General features: G+C 49.4%; 1 protein-coding gene across 1 annotated transcript in view; it reads left to right on the top strand.

Moving 5' to 3' along the window:
* Positions 1 to 2,068: 2,068 nt before the first annotated feature.
* The window catches only part of IFT27 (intraflagellar transport 27), an 11,803-nt gene continuing 7,601 nt past the window's right edge, over positions 2,069 to 6,270 (top strand). Inside the window, exon 1 of the mRNA XM_032781733.2 lies at positions 2,069 to 2,147. The gene's annotated coding sequence lies outside the window, so the exon portion shown is untranslated. The remainder of the gene's footprint in view (positions 2,148 to 6,270) is intronic.

A 6,270-nucleotide genomic window follows, 5' to 3' on the forward strand; every position in this document is an offset into this window, starting at 1 on the left:
AAAGTATCTTGTCTCCTGATTGGTCCTCTGGTCAGGTGTTCCAGGTTCACTGTTTGTTAACCCCTTACAGGTAAAAGAGACATTAACCCTTAACTATCTGTTTATGACACTGCCTGACAAAAGTGTGGCCTACCTCGTGCTCCACAGGCAGAGCACTGGCTATCTGTTGACATGACTATTGCCAGTCCCAATTCCTTTAGTTACTCACAATGTCTTCCTACCTGATGTCAAAACAGGAGCTGAGGAGTTATATGACTGCAGAGAACAGGGCCTCTTATAGCTGCTGGGTGGGGTGTTCTTTCCCTCTTTCATTTTTCAAGAGGGGGCCTGCCACTCCCCGTTCCTGCCTAATAGGTGGAGAGAAGATGGAAAGAAAGTGAGGAGGAAATGGGGACAAAAGGGGGCTCTAATTCTCCCCAGTTGCTGTATTGGGACTCAATCCAACCAGCCTCCTTGTTGGCTGATGGGAGGATGCGGGAATCCTCTCTTCCCCCACTTGTTTTTTTTCCTTGAGTTCCTTTTCTCTCTCTCCTCCACAAGTTCAGGAAGAGAAAGAGGGAGATAGAAGACTGCAGAGCAGGGAGCAGTTATTAATGCTCTGCTGTACTCAGGAGAAGACTATGGACAGCTAACAGCAAGCACAGTCATGAGCACCTGCTTGGATCATAGGGCCCACATAGGTCTTAAACTACCATTGACAATACAAGACTTCAATGAATGCTGGGTGGATTCTACTGCACTATAGACATGATCAATAAATCTCATGGACATCATTACTGATCCTCCCTGGCTTCATTAAAGGAGTTCTCCACAACCTGGGACAATTTGTTTATCTTTTTTAAATATTGGCACAACATTAGCTTCCTTCCAGTCTTCTGGAACTTCTCAGTGTTTCCAAAGCTATTGAAAATCAGTATTAACAGTCAAGCAGGCTTCTCAGCCAGTTTTTAAAACTGTTGGATGCAAGTTACGCGGACCTGCTGATTTAAAATAGGTGACTTTCATAGCTGGTGTTTAATAGCCTCACAAAATACCCATGGAATGGAAAGAGACATCGTATGGCTACATGATAATCATCTGGTTTTTAAATGTTTACCATCACAAAACCAGTGAGGGGCAACACCATAAGGGTGGGAAGAGATGGAGACAGGTGAGCCACGAAGTGGAAGCCAGGGCAGCTGACAACAAACAGAGACAGCCTGGCTAGGCAGGCAGTGAAAGCGATGGGAGGGCACGAACTGGAGGGTGCAGGGGTGGGCAGGAAGCTAGCCAAGGAGAGCAATGTAATTACATGCTTCTCCGCTTTCCCCCTGGGGCTGGCCGTCACCGCTCGCAGAGGCCTGCCCGCCCGCCCGCCGGCCGCCACGGGGCTGCACTCTCACACGAGGCCGGCTGAAGAACCCGGAGAAAGCACGCGCAACCCCTCGCGCGCGGAACAAAAGCCGGCGGGGGACAGGTTAGTCGGAAGAGGATCGTGCGCATGCGCGGTTAACTCAGTTAACCCAGCGTTGAGTGAACGAGCTGCGTGGAAGAGCCCATTATGTACCGAAGGGCGTAGGCAGTTAAAGTAGTTTTCCCCCCGTTCTTTCCCCCAGAACGCTGCCAGGAAGTTGCGCCTCATCTTGGCGAGTACTGCTGGTCCGTATCTTTCTGGGTTTCGCGCTTTTCCCTAAGCCTCCCTATAGAATAATTCCGCTTAGATAGTACGGGCCGCCGTGGTCTGCCCAATCAAAAAGAGGGTCCAGTAAATGTAATTAGTTGCTGGGTAAAACAGCTTCAGCGCACGCGCACAGAGCCAGAACTGCAGCGTGAATGACTTCATCGTCTGCCTCAGGCCGCTTTTCCCTTGCACTGGGTGGGGCATTTCTTTTGATTGACAGACCCTTACCCAATGACAAGTATATTCCTGAACCAATGGCCTCAGAGTATCGAGGACGCAGAGTTCCCAAAAGGTGGAGCCCAAAGGAAGGGAGTCAATAGCAGGCCGAGAGGCTGTGGATGGACAGCATCACCAGCCAATCGAGTATCACAAGAGGGGACCACCCCTAAGGAGGGCGGTGGCTGAGCGAGGACAGAGCGTTGCTAGGGAAGCGCCGGTGGAGGACAGGGTTGCAGAGCCTGCGACGCTGCCCGAGTTCGAATAGCCGGTGGGGCCCTCGCCCCCCCTGCACCCTACTCCCCTCGGAGCCTGTCCCCCCGCCTCCTCCCCATCAGAGCCTGCCCTCCCTCCCCCTTCTGCACCCCATCCTTCCGGAGCGCGCCAGCCCTCTCCCCTGCTCCCCTCCGCCTCCTTTCTCTGCACCACTCCCTCTGACCTGCCTTCCCTCTGCACCTCCTTAGCCATTTAGGCCGCTGCCCACCCGCTGGGGCTTTCACGTCACCCTCCCCGGTCTCACCTGCTGACTTGCCCAGCTTAGTCTTTGGTGATTTGTTTAGGGTCTTTTCCACAGCACGCACCGCGGTCTTCTCCTGAGGTCGGGCTCGTCCATTTCGTGACCCCAGGAACGTCCTGGTGCCCCTTGTGGCAGCACGGGACATGGTGAAACTGCTGCAAAGTGCATCCTGAACAGGTGGACTTGTTATGTAGGTTCCATGAGGCTTTTTGTGCCCGGATTGAGCCCTTGGCACCCCTGGCATTTGCAGTTACTTCGAGTCATAATGCTATATTGCTTGAGCCCAGCACTCTTTCATTAGAAATTAGCATGGCTGAGTCCAATCTGGGTTGGTGTTCTACGTGCCAAATATTGGTCAGCTGAGGGGTTGAGTTGCCATGGTCCAGTGTTTTAACACTGATTTATGGGAACGGTAATGAGACAGCAAGATTCTGCGTTCTCCCGACCTGCATACTTGACCTACTACAAACGATGTTACTCAGCTGAGTTCAGAGGTCCTGAAGAAGACTTTGTGTAAGCTGGAAGCTTGGTCTCTCCCGTTAGAAGCTGGTACAATAAGCTATTATCTACCTCCCTTGTCTCATATGGGGCTCGTCTGTATACACCAAAATTAGATACAAGGTTTGGCACTGAGAGGTGGAACAAAGTATTTCTGCAGTTTGGACGGGTGTGAAGAAGCGTTATGAGTATTTGTGGGACATCGGCAGCTCTATCGAGTTCACAGGAGTCCTCGTTGTCGAGAGTATTCAGGGTATGCTGTGATTTTCGATCCAGATTCTGTAGCATTGCTATGGCCATAGGGACTATTGCGAGCGGGCTAAATTGGGACCCTGGGGGTAGCCTACTCTTGGGGGCCCCAAAACCGCCTTTGGCATCTGTCACGCTTCCTATCAGATTTGCATCTTGCGTTCATTAACTGGAAGCTGGCATGAACCTCTAAGTTTATTACAGCTTAGATCTGATATCGCTGCACCGCCAGTGATTTCCGGATTGGTCCCTTCTGTCGTCTCCAACCTTCTGTGGGGACCCAGACCAGAGCCCTGGTCTTTACCACAAGGGAAGCTAACCCCCCTCCCTTGTCTCCTCTTTATTCATCCCCACGCTCCTCCTGGGTTTCTGGCCGTACTGTACTTAACTCCTTGATGCAACGCAGGACGGAATTACCTTCCCCGTTCTTCTTCCCTGGGGCTATGCAGTTCAACCTAGTCAGCTAATCCCAAGAGATTTCCCCTCTTCTTCCTTAGGCTTAACCAGAGAAAAACTCCAAACAGGTTTTAAAAAGAAGGAAAAGGATCAATATTCTCTGTTAAGATGACGTATACGGATCTTGCTTAAAAGACAATGAATAAACAGCCTATATCAAAAAGAGATTACTTTACTTCCCAGCACTACACACTGTAAATCAACAACCATAACGCCTTTGTTTTTCTACCTTTGTCTCAACTTTGAAATGAAGATTAGAAGTTGAAGATAGAAGATCCCTCTGTTTTAGCGAGGACAGACAAGACCCGACCAACTTCTCCTGAGCTTTGAAAATTCCGGTTTTCGCGATTGGTCTCTGGTCAGGTGTTGGTTCCCTTTGGTTAACCCTTTACGTGAGACATTAACCTTAGATATGCTATTATGCAGCTACCAAATAAGAAGCGCAAAAGCATCTCCTACTGTGCTGCACTCGCTTTTTGGTATGTCAGAGCTTTTTGCTCTAAGTTGACACTCATTCCTTATGTCCGATTGAGGTAAGCACCTTTGCACGCAGGAGTTGCTTGGCATTCCAGGCCAGGGCCACTGCTACTGTGAGCGGGTTCATAGGAGACATGCTCTTGCAATTTCGTAGATGACTGACTGATCTCCCAAACTTTGGATTTGGAAGATATGTATCTTGAGGAGGAGGTCTCCTCTCACAGCCCCTTTTCCCTCTATTCACAGTGTTTTTGTTTCACATTGAGTTGCGGTGGTTGGGGAATCTTTATTGTCCCTGATGAAAGGATGACAGGGTTGACCTGTGGATTTCAGAAAAATGCAAGTCTGCCCTGTTGATGTTTTTAGGGCCCTCTCACCATGGATATTTACCACCTAAGCCGTTCTGCCATGCCAATAGCACATGTTAATTTTCCCCTTAGGTCTGTCTCCTACCCACGATCCGACTCCGTAGTGGTCCGTACGATCTATGGGGCTTGATTTATGCGTCTAGATGAGACGCGATAATCATCTGCGCGGGCCATGGACTCGTGGACTCACCGGCGAGGAAAGCGGAGACGCTGGCGGGGAGCGGCGCCGCGATCCCGCGCTTGCAGGACGGAAGGTTACGGTGTTCTAGTCGATTTAGATACGTCAACTTGCTACGCATTTCAGATCGATTCTCACCCCCACCCCAGTGTAGCAGGCCTTAGCTTATCTATTGATTTTTTGGCTTTCTTGCCTGTGTGACTGGTATGAGTAAATGGCAAAGACGGTAAAAAAAGCTTCTTCTGGGGATTTGGTGGACCGATTGAGGGGCAGGAATGGATGTCCTCAACAAACAAGCACTTTGGTCCTGCCGGTGACTCAGCCAGTAGGAAAGCGTGCCCTGCAGTGTTCTGAATGATGGGCTCTTTCAGAAAATCACCTGGTAACTTCTGTGGGTAGTACATTGACAGGATTGAGGGGCACAGGCTTTTAGTCTGCCATAAGTGGCTTTCTCACTCTGATGCCATTGAGGAATACGGAACCTCCAGCGGTATGTTATGAGGGTCTGTGGTTTTGCTTTGACAGGACCTTTCATGATGCATTAACGGGCGGATGTTTATAGGTTTTTTTCAAATACCTTAGACACCAGGCTGTATAAGAGAGTCGCTGCGTAGATCATAGTAGATTTCCATTACTGGGTGTTGGCTTCAAGTTTAACAGCAGTAACGCCTTACAATAGTTGCTTGTTGCGATTTTCCAAGTAGTGGGGGTTTACACAATTTCTGTTTTAGGGCTCTAAGGGGTGTTTGCTGCAGGGGAAGCTCTTACTCGAGCTTAGAATTCTGGTGTGGCATGTATCTTTACTAAAACACAAAAATGTGCTCCTGCCCCAAGCTATTGAAATCTAAGAAAACTTCCCGGGAGAGGGTAAATTTGCAGCCTGTCCATATACAAAATTTAATGGTAAAACGCAACGCGGACTACGTAGCGATCCGAGCGGATTGAAAATACAGTGCTGTCACCGTGTTTATAATTAAATAAAGACCAAGGAAAACTGCGAGCACTAGAAATAGGCCCAAAGGTGAGTGTTCTTGGGAGGGGGAGGAAAGTGGAAGAGGCTAAATGGCCCCAGTCCTATAGTGCGCTGCAGCAAGCACCTGAATGGATCACTGGTCGGGCGAGGATTCAGGGGGTGTTTGGTGCAGAGCAGGAGAAACCAGTGCAGTTTGATCGTTAGATCTGAGTTGGTTCCGCTATTCCTGGTATGTGAGCAATTCGAGGCTAGTTCTTTCTTCGCCTTTCCTTTCATTGTGAGTTCTCTAGGCGTTACCGTATCTTTGTGTAGAGTTTAGAGAGACCAGTCCTGAAGAAGAGTCTGTATACGCTCAAGAGTGTTTGTCTACCCAGAGTGGCTCATGAAGATTTACTTTCCACCCTGTCTTTAGTTCTGGGACCAACACAACTAACAAAATTACTGATACACATGTAGCGTTTGGCATTAGGATTCAGGAGTGTTTTGGTGAGTGTCTCCAGTCTGTTTGATGCTGTTCTGGTGATTAAGGTGATTGTGCACCTAGAACTATGTGTGTGGCGGCTCTACATCCTGTGTCAATGTGTTTCGTGGGTGTTGACAGACGACGGTAGCCGTCTGGACTGTTGGTGGCTTCTATCTGTTGGCCAGGGGTGAGGTGGTGGTGGGTCTCTTGGCTGT

The sequence above is a fragment of the Chelonoidis abingdonii genome, chromosome 1, assembly GCF_003597395.2.
Source record: "Chelonoidis abingdonii isolate Lonesome George chromosome 1, CheloAbing_2.0, whole genome shotgun sequence".
Lineage (NCBI taxonomy): Eukaryota > Metazoa > Chordata > Testudines > Testudinidae > Chelonoidis > Chelonoidis abingdonii.